Here is a 15,464-nt window from a genome sequence, read left to right as displayed (position 1 = left end):
TAGGATGACTTTCATTGTCACTAACAGAATCACTGCTATCTGTCTCATCGCAATTAAAAACTTGCTGCAGCAGGTAACATTCGGAAACCATGAGCTTCTGAAACTCAGCAACAAACGCCACAGCTGCCTTTGCATCCGAACTCGCAGCCTCTCCGTGCCTCACAACACTATGGATGCCACTTCTTTCAATCCTTTTCTTCATTGGGCCATTGTCATAGTACAGTTAATAAAGAACAGTCACTACATTTGGACACAAAATAAAAAAATGCCTTACTCACACACACACGTGGTCACAACGCTAGCATGAATGTTGACTATACGAATGAGGTATGCCGACTGAGACCACGCATGCGAGACGATTACCCACAATCCCGAGCGGCTTGTGATCACGTGACGCTCAGTAGACAAAGCGTGTAGGTAATATAGTACTCGTATTGCAAGATGTCACTCGTTTATCAAGTTAAAATTTATTAAAAATTTTTGCTCGTCTTGCGAAACACTCGCAGACCAAGTTACTCGCAATCCAAGGCACCACTGTACCATGAAAGACAGTATAATAGATTATAGTGTCAATGCAGTTAAAAACTCCCATAAAAACCAACAAGAAATTTTAAAATACAAAATATATCAAATGCAACAAAAACTTAGAAGGGGGGGGAATATATATATATATATATATATATATACGTAGAAAGTTTTTTAACTTGGGTATATTACGTATTCAAGATACCAAGTAATTTTATATAAACTTGGTTATTAATCCTATTTCCCAAGTGAGCAAACAGACAAGTAAGTCGAGTTTGCACCTGCACATAGTGCAAGTCTGAGGCAACTCTTGAATATATATCTATATATATATATATTATTTTTTTTCCCCTAAGATGTCTCGAGGCATCCCTCTAACAATGACTTACCATACCTTTCCCCATTACATCCTGCTTGATGCCTTCTGTAAAAAGGCAAGGCAAGAAGGGAAGAATGCGTACTTTGGTCAGTTCTAATATACTGCCAAGAGAGAATCTCCTTTATGTGATCTGTTCTGGCTCAAGATTTCCTTGCTTAACTTTCCTATCTTCATTTGGAACTTTACCACTCTTTTAATTGTGATAACTATACAGGCAATCCTCCGTTTATATGGGAGATGCATTTCAAGAAATTCATGCAAAGTGAATTTCTGTGCTAAACAGGGGATACCATTTTTTCATGTCTTTTGATTGTTTTTATTGACTGATTGATTTCTTTTTTCTCATATTAATGTAGTGTACAATATATCTTAAAACTAATCAGTTTTATTCAAAATAAAATGAAATAATTGTATTTTGACTAAAAATTGTAACTGCTGGGTAATGTGTTGCGCACACAGCACATGCATGGAGTGTGTAGCAATGTATAAATATAAACAGTAGCATGAGATACATGTATATAGTGGTGGAAAAAACTGTGTGAAAGCCAATTCATGTGAATTGGAGTTACTGGTATACCATTTTCTTTTTTTTTCTTAACCACTGAAAGTAACTTCTTTTTCATGTGGTACTATCATAATATCCTAAACACCTCCTGAGGATGCATATCAGGAATTTGATGATGATGATAATGATAGAATTGATCACATACAGACTAATTTCCAAAACAAGATAACATAATATTTCTATGACAATTTCAACATCTATAATGCAAACTGTTCCTCTTCTCATACTTTACAGACCAAGCTGGAAAAGAAGCCGAATTATATGCTGTCAGTAACTGAAACAATTATTCAAAAAATATAGTATGGTTAATAATATGTCTCTATTAAACAACTAGTGTGAAAGACCATGTCTTGCCCCCTCTTACCTTTGATACCACTCTGCTTGCCGACAAAGCTCTGTTTTCTCTGTTTTGGTATACTTTCACAACCTTTTCTGCCTCCAATAAGCTTTTCATTATTTTACATAAAAATTACTTCTCTTCTGCTCAACTCCTAACAGTTTATAAATCCCAAATCTACCCAACCTTAGATAATATTCTCACATCTTGATTGGTGCCACAAATCCTCCATGAAAATGCTTGATTATATCCAGAAGAGAGCTGTATGCTTAACAGATCCCCTTCACTGACTCCAATCAACTGCTTCCCACAGATGCTCTGTTCATTGTCTTTTCTACATGCATTTCCATGGATGCTCTTTCAATGGCCACCATTTCTTCACTTACCTCTAATATATGTACAAACACAGGCAATTGCTGGTCCACATATATGCACAGTTCAGCTCCAAACTTGCTGAACAAACTTCTTATCATTTTCCTTCATTCCATATACCTCTTAATTCCATAACCCCATTATGCCAAAGCAAAGAAAAATGGATACTCAATGTAGAATAGTGCAAAAAATGGACAGATTTATAATTTTTTGTCAAACTGGATGGTAAATAGATCTGCTTTATTTGCAATAAACAAACCTCTGTTGTTAAAGGGTAACCCCAATTAATCTGATGTTGGACTATGACTTATTTCAAATAACAGAAACCTTACTGTTATCTACAGGTTGGTCATCCCTACTCTTTTTTCAAACTTATCTTTTTTTTTCCTCTTCATTTTTCCCTCTGAAGATATTAGCGTAATCGAGGGTTAGGAGTGCTGCTGAATTTATTATACTAAGCTTATACTTATTATACTTGTCTCACCTTAATTGTGGACACTGTAACTGGTTCTTGGGGGCCCAGTTACAGTATCAGCCCCAGTGTTCAATTATGGTAGGTCAGAGATATAAGAAGAATTTGCCATGTGATCTGACTGGCTCTCAGTGCTGTCTATGTATTTGTCAGTCTGGAAGTGAGTACTTCATTACTGCAGAAACCAAGGAAGTTAGAAATAATAGAAATAAACAAAGTGTTCAATTGGTACATGGAATGTGAAAGGAGTGAATAAACATGGAAAAGTAGAAAAAGTGTGTAGAGAAATGGAATGATTAGACATTAATAGACTTTGATTTGCAGTACATCAGACATCCTGGAAAGGAGACATGGAATTTTTATCTATTCTTCCAAATGGAAAGAAATATAAAGTTATAAGAAGTGAAGGAAGTGGATCTAGAAAGGGAGTTGCATTCATTATAGAAAAGGCATTCCCACATTGTTATTAATGCTAATAAGAAATCTGAAAGAATAATATCAATTTTAATAGAAACAAGGGTATATAATATCCCCTATACTTTTCAATGTATACAGTGAAATGATAATGAAAGAATATGAAGAAATTGAAATGGGAATAAAAATAAATAACATTACAATTAACAATATTAGATTGGCTGATGATTTGCTGTTCACACCAAAATCAAAAACAGAGTTACAAAATATGGTTGAAATACCAATCAAAAAGAGTCAGAATTATGGTTTAGTATTAAATACAGATAAAAGCAAGTATATGGTAATAAGCAAAAAACAGAAACAAAACACAAATTTAAGAGTATCAGCGGGATTCATTCAAAATATAAAGGCTTATAATTATTTAGAAGTAATGATTACAGAAGATGGAACAGTTAAGGAAAATCAAGAATAGTTAAAGCAAAAGAAGCATTCTGGAAAAATAAATTACTAATGACCTTTAGAATAAATAAACAGACTAAAATAAGAATAATAAAACCCTATTTATGGTCCACATTGAATTATGGATGAGAGACATGGACAAGTACAAAAATAAAATCCATGATCAAGAAATTGCAGGCCTTGATGTGGTGCTATAGGAGAACAGGGAAGATTTCTTCATCATCAAATTCCTGCCATGTACCCTCAAGGGGTGTACAGATAGTCCTACATGAAAAATTTACATCATTACTAACTTCCTATCTACAATTTTCCTCAAAATCAATCTGTTACTTGTCAAGACTCCAGATCTTATATTTCTATCATCCAAGACACTTTGTACCGTATCAATCCACCGATATCTTGGTCTTCCTCTGCGTTACTTTCCTGCCAACCTAAAGAGAACACTTGTTTTGCTAATCTTTCCTTGTCCATTCTGTTTAAGTGACCATACCACCTGAGATCAGCTCTGCTAACGCATTCCTGGATGCTGACAATGTCAAGTTCTTTCCTAATATCCTCATTTTTAATTGATATTGCCATTGATACCATCCGTTCATGCCTATAATCTTTCTCAGGACTCTCATATCTGCGGTCTCTAGTCTTTGGTCAAGTGTTTTACTTCTGATCCAGTTTTCAGATCCATAGGATAAAACTGGTTTGAACACTGTCTTGTATACAGCTAATTTAGTGTTCCGACTAATTTCTCTCTTATTCCATATGAATTTATTCAATTGACTTCCTACCATACCAGTTTTGTTGAATTCTGTTGTCTATTTCTATATTTAATTTACCATTTTCACTAAAAATTGTGCCTAAGTAGCTGAAATATTTTACTTGTTCCACAGGTTCTCCATTCACAACACAGTTGACATTTTCAATGATTCTGCCTATTTTCATTGTCTTTGTCTTTTTATTGCTGGCCTTCATACCATACCTATTACAACAGTTATTCAATTTAGTCAGAGAATTTTGCAGACTTGTAGGGGATTTATTTAGAAGTATAACATCATCTACATAAAGCAAAGAGCTGACATTAACATCTCCAATTTTGACATGATGTTTAATACCACTTTCCTTCATCATGTGATCCATATAGATAATGAATAACAGAGGGGATAATGTACATCCTTGTCTCACACCAGATTTAACATTAAACCATCTTCCTATACTTCCTTCAATTCTAACTGCTGACTTACAACTCAAATAAAGACTAAGTATTGCTTGATATAATGCCCCATTGACACCATATAACTGTAGTGTATTGAATGGCTTCTCTCTTGGCACATTGTCATATGCCTTTTCCAAATCGATAAAACTTAAATACAGATCTTTGTTATATTCCCATGATTTCTCCACTATTTGTCGTAAAGTGAAGATCTGATTCTGACAGCCTCTATTTGACCTAAATCCAGCTTGTTCTTCACCAAACTTTTCATCCACAATTCTTCTCAACCATTTCTAAAGTATACTTAAATATATCTTACCAGGAACACTCGGTAGGGATATACCTCTGTAATTCTCACATTCAGTTTTATTTCCCTTTTTATAATATGGGTACTAGGAGAGCTCTACTCCAATCATCGGGAATTTGTCTCTCTGTCCAGACATTCTGAACTATGCAGTACAGCCACTGTAAGACTTTTATACCACCATACTTCAGCATTTCTGGTAGAATATCATCTACTCCTGCTGCCTTTCCATGTTTCAAGTGTTTGATGGCTTTTTCTATTTCAAGAATGGATATGTATTCCTGACTATGCCTGGTCAGTGATTTTTTTTTTTTTTTTATCACTGTGCTGTCATCACTGCTTGTTTCATTTAGCAGTTTTTCAAAGTAATTACTCCATACTTCAAGGATAACTTTTTCTTCTGTTTTCATGTCACCTTTATCATCTCTAACACCTTTTACAGTACTCTTTCCTTCATTTCTAAGCTTCTTCAACAACCTCCAGAATATTTTGCCACCTTCTTGATATTTATTTTCTCTGTTCTTGCCAAAGTCCTTCCCCTATAACTTTTGTTTAGTTAGTTTTACACAGTGTTTCGCTTTCTTACATTTGTCTCTGTATTCTCTAAGAGCACAAGCTGACTTATTTGCCAGGAACTTTTGATATGCTTTCTTCTTTTCCTTCACTGCCTCTTTAACTTCCTGTGTCCACCATGGAGTTCTAATTTTTCTATCCTTGCAGACAACTTCACCACATGCCTCTCTAGCTGAATCAATCAGGGTTTTCTTCAAAGCTCGCCACTGAATCTCCAAGGTTTGGTTCCTGTTCTCAAACTCTTTCATTTTTTCTTCAATACTTTTTATGTATTTTAGTTTACAGTTCACATCTGGGAGATGCTCAACTTTTATTAGCTTTAAAAATTTCTTACATGTTATTCTTTTCAATATGAAATTCAATTTTATCCTGCTCAAGACTAAATAGTAATCACTTCCGATTTCAAATCCTCTGTACACTCTGGTCCTGCACCAGGGAGAAAACATCACTATCAACAATAACATAGTCAATGAGATTTTTCTTATTCTTCCCTCTTCTCTCCATGTGAATTTGTGCACATTTTTATGTTGGAACATGGTGTTAGTAATAACCAATCCATGTCCTGAGCTTTGCTATTAGTTTTGCATTATTAGCTTTGCTCTTTTCTCCAATTTTTCGCAAAATATTTTTGTATGTCTCACAATCATTTCCTACTCTGTTACTTAGATCCCCAACAAGGACCAACTTTTCCTTTTTCATTGTGTCAGTTGTTTTTTCTAAAGCCTAAAAAATTCCTCCACTTCTACCTTAGTAGAACCTTCTGTGGGACCATAGGCACAAATAACTCTCATTGTCCAGTTCCCCATTCTCATATTTGTCCACATTACTCTACTTAAGACTGCCTGCTATTCAAGAAGATTAGCCCCATATTTTGTGTTGAATACTATGGCTACTGCTTCTTTTCCTTGATTGTCATTGCCTGAATTGCAATGACAATTCAATGATAATCAAGTCATTAAATACAGTATTTATTAAAAGCTAAAAATATAATAATTATAAATACAAAATATAACATTTTCTATTTATTGCTCAGAAAGATCTCACCAGTTTTTGTCTTTTTTATTTCAGTCACCCCTATTATGTCAATCTGGTACCTATCTAATTCCTCAGCTAGCTCCATTTCTTTGCCATTCAGGCTTCTTATGTTGATAGTACCAATCTTTAACTCTGGTGATGTTGAGTTGGGGTGTGTTTTCAGATTTGTTCCAGTAGCTGACTTTTCGCTGTTCGGTCTGGTTCCCTGGCAAAAACAACAGTATTCGCCAGGGAACCAGACAGTATAACAGGCCTTGTTTAACTGGGCGATGCCCCAGCTGGCATGAAATTTTGTCATGTTGTACCATCATTTTTTATTTTGGTTTAACCAATAAGAATACAATTTGATCGGCTAAATCCCAAATTGCCAGTACATCCTCATTCGTTTAGTATCCAGGAGATAACCAACAGGGTGCACCACGAGAATGTGAGGATTGGACATTAGGTCAGAAGCCCTGGTTGGTTCTCTGCATTCCTTTAAAGGCTATGTGGAGGTCTCCTCTAGTTATACAGCTTTGACCCTTAAGCACTCCTAATTTGTTTTGTAATTTAGTAAAAACATTAATTTTACCTTTTCTTTTTAATCCAGCAAAATTTGTGTTGGTATTATCTGCTGAAATACCTATTATTTTATCAGTAATGTTATATTTTTGGGCGGCATTTAAAATATGATCATAAATTAGATCAGAAGCTTCTCCAGGAAGGCTAGAAAATTCTAATATTTCTGTTGAAATCTCTTTATCAACAATGAAATACACATTGATAGGTACAATCTTAAGATCAATATGATTAGATGCATCTATGGATATGCAACAATATTTTACATTCCTTAGATCTTCCAATATTTCACTTTTTACATGTAGTGATAATGTTAAATTGTGAATGAAACTATGTTATGTAAATTATTATTTTTCATTCACAATTAACATTGCTTATTAAATATTAATCATGGTTTATATAAATTTATTTATTATTCCTTAAATAAGAATTACTAATTAAATATTTATTTAAAACCTGACCTATTATTAACTTATAGAATAATAAAATGTATAGAATTTTGTGTAACCAAATATATATGATGTAACGTAAAGTGTTCTTTTATATTTAACTATATATGTAATCAAAAAGCTGAAGAAGTAGCTTAAATATTCTGTTGTTCTTATTTATAAAATATTTAATGTTATGTAATCACTCATGTAGCAGTAATAGAGCATACATTACATTAGCGAAATGTTTACGTTTAGTCTGTTGTCATGGAGACGCACGCGTAAACAACCACGAGTGGAGTAGAGCGTGGCGTTCGAACGTAAGGTGGGAGTGAAGGTCATAGATAGATAGAAACAGAAGGGAGAAGGAAGGTCATAGAGAGTTAAGACAGAGAAAGGAAGAGAGGAATTATTATTAAGCGAGGGAGGAGAGAGTTTTGCGGAACCAGTAGGAAAGTAGCGTACAAGTAAAGAAGTAAAAGAAGATTATAAAATCCTTAGGGCAGAAATTTATGAATATAGTGTTCGGAAGTGAACCAATAAGCAGTGAATCATAAAGTTTAATATTATAAGCGAAATCAGCTGTTGTTGTGAAGAAAGGTTAATGTCGTAATCAGATAAAAAGGAAACTGGACAGTCAATGCAAAAATTCTGATTAGTTCCAGTTAATCTGAATTACGATTTTAATTCTATGTTGCCCTAGGAAAGAATTATATTGATTACTTGGAGAAAAGTGAACAAGAAAAGATATCAGTACCTAATTACTGTTGTTTAGAATAGTGAAGTGCGACTAACAGTAGTGCAGTTTAAACTGTGGAGAATTTTTATTATGTGTGTTCCGCTAACGTTAATTAAGTTAATTCGTAAGTGCTCTCTCAATAATTTGATGTATTGAAGAATTTGTCTGGTAAGAGTAGTTGTATAAGTTTGTCTATTCTAGCATTAACTGTAATATATCTCCGATGCTCAAGGACCGGAATATGTTTACTTGGAATATTGCTTACGTAGTTTATTGCCTGCTGTGAATATAAACATTGAGCTGATAGATTTGTGAAGACTGATTAAATGTGAAGTTGTTATGTTAACTTGAGATAAGAAGATTTTTGTTTTTGAGACTGTGAATTGTATGTGAAGGTTAGAACATTGAATTGGCATAACTGACTTAGGAAGATGTGTTAAGTTATTTGTGTAGTTCCATTTTAAAATAGAGTTCTTGTATTTGTTAACCATATCACATATTAAATGTTTTATTTTGTTAATCTAAAAGTTGTGTTTGCCTGAATTCCTTTTTATTGCACCGTTCATAAATATTCGAATCTTGCGGGAATCCTAAGTAAAAATGATAATAAATAATTCGGCCTAATGAGAAGACTGCTGACCTAATTAAGAATTGATCCTACTATTTATATAGACTAATCTAAGAATAGGGTGGCACAGTATAAATATAAATTTCCCTACTTTTGGATCGATGATCACTTCGCAATTGGTTATTTTAATTGTAAAAGTGACTTGAAACTAGATAGATTTAGAACACGACAGAAAAGAGTCGTCACGACAAATGGCGCAGTCAGCAGGATGTGATTTAATAGGTAGGAATTAAATTTAACAACTATAAGATAAGAAATTGAATTTAAGTTTAGTGATAATAATCGTAGAATTACTCCCTAAAATTTTAGAAAGTGAAATAATTAAATCACAGTGAACTGGTTATAATCTGGACTCAGGCAAAGATAAAAGTTTATTTTAAAGTAGAAAGATTATCGTATTTATTGAGATAGTAATTTATTAATCATTATGGCTGTCACATCAAACTCTGAAATGAATGACAGTGAATTCTTTCGTACGGTAAACCCGCAACAGGTTTTTCCCCAATACTCAGGTGAAGAATCAGATGATGTACTATTTTTCTTTACCTATGTTGAAAAACTTAGAGAAATTGCAGGTTGGACTGATTTTCAATTGCTAGTTCTGATTAGAAGTAAATTGGTAGGTAAAGCAAAAACATTTTTGCATTCTTCTCCAATACTTCGAGAAACTTTTGAGTATTCCAAATTTAAAGACACCTTATTGTCTCAATTTTGTAAGCTTAGAAGTGTAGGTCCTAACTTGTGGAAATTACAGAAAATTGTTCAAAAGGATAAAGAGACTGTTACTGATTTTCACAATCGGTTATTAACATTGGTCAACAGTTTGAATGTTACTGGTGAAGATAAACCTCACTTAGATTGGGCTGTGTTCCAACAATTTAGACAAGGTGTTAGGCAAGAATTAAGAGAAACAGCCTACAAGAAGAAAATTTCTACTTTAGAAGAGTGTCTCAAAAGTGTTAAGGAAAAAGAACAAATACTAGGTGACCTTTATCCCTCAACCAATGCAAGTCTTGTGAATGTCGTGAATAAAACTGATAGTTCATTCAACCAATCAGAAATAGAAAGGAGAAGTAAAGTTGAAAAGGAAAAAGCAAAGAATACTGGAGAAAATTCAAGTAGTGTAAACTACGTCACAGAGAGTAAAGAGCAATTGGACAGGAAACTGATGACAGAAGTAAAAACTTTAATTCACCAGGAAGTGAATAAGTTAAATCAGCCTATAATGGATAGTCTTAATGAAGTTGTGAGACAGTTATCAGCTATTACTCTGAAATCTCAAGAAAATCAAAATCCCACTACAAATAAAATTGAAGAGATGATCAAACATCAAGTTGAACAACAAAGTCAACCTATTTTAAGTAGTCTAGATAGGGTAATGCGAGGATTAAATGATGTTAGACAACAAATGTCTGCTATTCTTCAATCCAAGACAGAGATAAAGCAAAGAAATCCTCTTAGGTGTTACAATTGCAACAAAGTTGGACATTATGCCAGGAACTGCTTCCATAACAAAGAAAACTACTATAACAACAGAAGGAATTCAAAATTTGGATATGTGAACCACAGAAGAAATAATGGAATTCAGAAACACCAGGCACCTAATGAAAGAATGATGACAGTTAGAGGAGAAATCCTGGGTTCTAAATGTGACATCTTATTAGATACAGGATGCAATGCCTCTACCATCAGGATGGATTATTTCCTAACATTAAAGAACAAACTGTGGAAGAGCACTGCCAAGCTGAGACAACCTGTGAGGATTACTTCTCTCTCAGACTCAAACTTTATGGCATATGAAAAGCTTCGAGCAAGAATATATCTACCAGAATTTGGACTGTACGTGTGGCAAGACCTACTTGTTGTCCCCACTACTTCCAATCTAGGTTCTCACATTATCTTGGGAACAAACTTCTTAGCAAGATATCAATTTTCTTGTGACTTTTCTAAGCAAGAAATAACCCTGATGAACAAAAGGAGATATACTAGAAGAAATGAAATTCATAATTATGATAAGTCTAAGTATCAAACAAAACAGTTTAGATTGCCACTTGAATCAGGACCATCTACTGAAGAAAAATCAGCTGTGAATCAATCATCTAATAGAGATAGTGGTGATAACTCTTATGTACACATTCAATCTAATACTCCTCTTCTTGCTGATGAACAAAAAGTAGTAGTGACAAAGCCCAAATCAGAACTTACCACTGATAGTAAACTATCGGTTGAAGTCAATTTTGGTAAAATGTCTAATCTATATCGTAGAACAAACCGCCAGGTTGTGAGACAAAAAAGACTTAATTCTAATAATGGAGAACGTGAATTTAATTCAAAGAAGAGAATCCTATACTACAAACTTGAAGGACATGTAGAAAGTGATAATAATAGTAATAAGAGAATTGATGATAAGGTGAAAGAGAATAAAGGCACAAAACATAATAAAGAACCAAGTTTCAGTAAAACTGGCTATTACTTGAAAAATCGAAAAGGAATATGTAATCCAGTTTTTTTTAAAGGAGCCTAGTGTAAAAAGAAAAATTTTTCTTATAATAAACATTTTTCAAAGAAAGGGTGAGCCTATGTTAAATTGTGAATGAAGCTATGTTATGTAAATTATTATTTTTCATTCACAATTAACATTGCTTATTAAATATTAATCATGGTTTATATAAATTTATTTATTATTCCTTAAATAAGAATTACTAATTAAATATTTATTTAAAACCTGACCTATTATTAACTTATAGAATAATAAAATGTATAGAATTTTGTGTAACCAAATATATATGATGTAACGTAAAGTGTTATTTTATATTTAACTATATATGTAATCAAAAAGCTGAAGAAGTAGCTTAAATATTCTGTTGTTCTTATTTATAAAATATTTAATGTTATGTAATCACTCATGTAGCAGTAATAGAGCATACATTACATTAGCGAAATGTTTACGTTTAGTCTGTTGTCATGGAGACGCATGCGTAAACAACCACGAGTGGAGTAGAGCGTGGCGTTCGAACGTAAGGTGGGAGTGAAGGTCATAGATAGATAGAAACAGAAAGGAGAAGGAAGGTCACATATAGATAGGACAGGGAAGGAAGAGAGGAATTATTATTAAGCGAGGGAGGAGAGAGTTTTGCGGAACCAAGATTATAAAATCCTCAGGGCAGAAATTTATGAAAATAGTGTTCGGAAGTGAACCAATAAGTAGTGAATCATAAAGTTTAATATTATAAGCGAAGTCAGCTGTTGTTATGAAGAAAGGTTGATGCCGTAATCAGATAAAAAGGAAACTGGACAGTCAATGCGAAAATTCTGATTAGTTCCAGTTAATCTGGATTACGATTAAATTCTATGTTGCCCTAGGAAAAGGTTTTATTGATTACTTGGAGAAAAGTGAACAGGAAAAGATATCAGTACCTAATTACTGTTGTTTGGAATAGTGAGGTGCGACTAACAGTAGTACAGTTAAAACTGTGGACAATTTTTATTGTGTATGTTCCGCTAACGTTAATTAAGTTAATTCATAAGTGCCCTCCCAATAATTTGATGTATTGAAGAATTTGTCTGGTAAGAGTAGTTGTATAAGTTTTTCTATTCTAGCATTAACTGTAATATATCTCCGACGCTCAAGGACCGGAATATATTTGCTTGGAATATTGCTTACGTGGTTTATTGCCTGCTGTGAATATAAACATTGAGCTGATAGATTTGTGAAGACTGAATAAATGTGAAATTGTTATATTAACTTGAGATAAGAAGATTTGTGTTTTTGAGACTGTGAATTGTAAATGGAAGTTAAAACATTGATTTAGCATGAGACCTAAGAAGTTGTATTAAGTTAATTGTATAGTTCCATTTTTAAATAGAGTTTTTGTATTTGTTAACCATATCATATATTAAATGTTTTATTTTGTTGATCTAAATATTGTGTTTGCCTGAATTCCTTATTATTGCACCGTTCATAAATATTCGAATCTTGCGGAAACCCCAAGTAAAAATGATAGTAAATGATTCGGCCTAATGAGATGACTGCTAACCTAATTTAGAATTGATCCTACTATTTATATAGACTAATCTGAGAATAGGGTGGCGCAGTATAAATATAAATTTCCCTACTTTGGATCGGTGATCACTTCTCAATTAGTTATTTTAATTATAAAAGTGACTTGGACTAGATGGTAATTAGAACACGACAGAAAAGAGTCGTCACGACAATAACACATTGGTAATAATAGCCTTGCACTTCGTTTGTGCACATGAAAATTTCTTATTCAAGAATTTTTTTTTTAAAATAGAGAACATACAATCCATAGATTGGAAACTGTGATTGTGTTTAACTGCATGAAAAAACAAATGTAGCCTCTTGTGCAACCAACTCCATTTCTTGGCTACCTAACTTTTGATACCCAAAAAATGATGTCAATGATTGACTTGAACTTGTTGCAGACATTTCTTGGAACAAGGGAAAAAAAAAAAAACCAACGATGATGTATTGAAGTTAATGGGAACCAAAAGAGCACTCATGGAAGACCTTATCAAGAGAAAGTGCAAGTTGGCAGGACACATGTTAAGAGGATCAGCAGGGAAAACATCTCTGGAAATACTGGAGGGAAAATTAGAGGGAAGATCATCTCCTGGTAGACCAATAACTTCTTGGGTTGATGATGTAAAGAAATGGATGGGTAACAAGAGCTATTACGATATCAAAAGAATGGCAGAGGATTGGACACTCCTGCATACCATAATTGCTAACCTCCAAATTGGAGAAGCTTAAGAGAGAAACTACTTAAGAAGAAGAAGAAAGAGTACAATGTGCAACGATATTATAAAGCTAATCATGAAATTTAAAAAGATTATAGTTGAAAGATACGTAAAGAAAAAATTGTTAAACTATGCATTCAATTAGAGAATGGGCAATCAGCTTTTAAAAAACACATAAAAAGAGTGATGCTGCAGTCAGAGCTAGTTACATAATTGCAAATGAAATAGCTGTTTCGTCAAAGTCCTTTTCAGAAGGTAAATTTGTTAAGAAATGCATGATGAAGGCTTCAGATGTAGTTTGTCCTGAAAAACGGCAATTATTTTCAGATATATCACGCCACAAAATACTACTGCAGACCAACTTACCTCCTTCAAAAGGGGGTGCAGACTGTAGAACACTGAGATCTTCTGCCTTGGCCCTTTGCTATTCTTCTGTTGAATATGCCTGCCCAGTATGGTCCAGATCCTGCCATGCTGAAAAACTTGATCCGGCATTGAATGAAACCTGCCACTTAATTACAGGATGCCTGAAACCAACACCACTAAAAGACCTGTACACTTTGGCTAGTATTGCACCCCCCCCCTTCAATTCGAAGATCTGCATTCTCAGCTGATGAAAGAAGCAGACAAATGAATGATGAATGCCACCCACTGTTCGGCCATACCGCAGTGCCCCAAAGACTAAGATCCCGACATAGCTTTGTGACAACTGTTGAACCACCTAAAAACCTCCTAGAAACAAGACTTCAACAATGGCTTACACTATATCCTGAAAATAATACTGGTATTCCAACAGTTGAACATCTTCTATGTGGTGCCCACTTGGACTGGAATACTTGGAAAAGCTAAACAGACTTCGGACGACAGGACGCTGCAAACAAAACCTCATCAAATGGGGCTACCTCGCTAGCCCAGATAATTGTGAGTGTGGGACAACCCAGTCCATGGAATACCTTCTTTCTTACCCCTTTCTTTATCGTCTTGTGCAAAAGAGGACCTTATATCCTGCACAGAAAGAGCAGTTGATTGTGCAAGAAACTGGAGGAACATCTGACCATGTTTATTGTATATAAGTTATGTATAGTTTCCTTTTTTTCATGTTTAATTATTATTCCCTGTATAATTCACCTACCAAATCTAAGCTGATTTCATTGTAATGTATCCTAATTTGTTGTAAATCATGTTGTACCACTTACTTACTACTATACTGCTTGTGTTCGGATACGAAATAAAAAAAAACTGCAGGCCATTTAAATGAAAGTCTCAACCACCAAATCTTTCTCTCCACACTTAGATATTCTGGTAGAAAATAAGAGAAGCCAAGTTCCAGGAAGCTGCATCAAAAATTAAGGTAAAAAGAAAAAAAACTTTTATTTCATTTTTGTCTACATAAAAAAAATCTAAAAAACTTTTTTTTGTCAAATTATTACCAATACTATAAATAGGGTGTTTAGAGATAATTGTCCTTGTCTGGCCCACGATATGCAGTTTATGCTTCAATCCAATACTTCTTTTACTCTTTCAGTGTTTTTCATATGTAATGAAAAACAAAAGGGTTGCTTTTATAATCTCATGAGGGAAGTGAAAACTTCTGGAGCATAAATGCACTTAAGTTCTCCCCTCACCCAGCAAGTATCTGTTCATATGCTAATGGAAGCATTCATCCACATGATGAAAAGAAAAAGAAGAACACACTGCTAAACAGCAAGCT

At 33.9% G+C, this 15,464-nt stretch overlaps 1 protein-coding gene across 2 annotated transcripts in view; it reads right to left on the bottom strand.

Annotated features, from left to right (window-relative positions):
- Positions 1-15,464, bottom strand: part of LOC150110238 (putative phospholipid-transporting ATPase IIB) — a 359,872-nt gene that overhangs the window by 159,700 nt on the left and 184,708 nt on the right. The gene's annotated exons all lie outside the window — the stretch shown is intronic.

This window comes from Typopeltis vanoorti, chromosome 1, assembly GCF_054136105.1.
Source record: "Typopeltis vanoorti isolate ZY-2024b chromosome 1, IOZ_Tvanoo_1.0, whole genome shotgun sequence".
NCBI classification, from domain to species: Eukaryota; Metazoa; Arthropoda; class Arachnida; order Uropygi; family Thelyphonidae; genus Typopeltis; species Typopeltis vanoorti.
The sequence above is the reverse complement of the archived record's forward strand: the minus strand, read 5'-3'. Positions and strand labels throughout refer to the sequence as shown.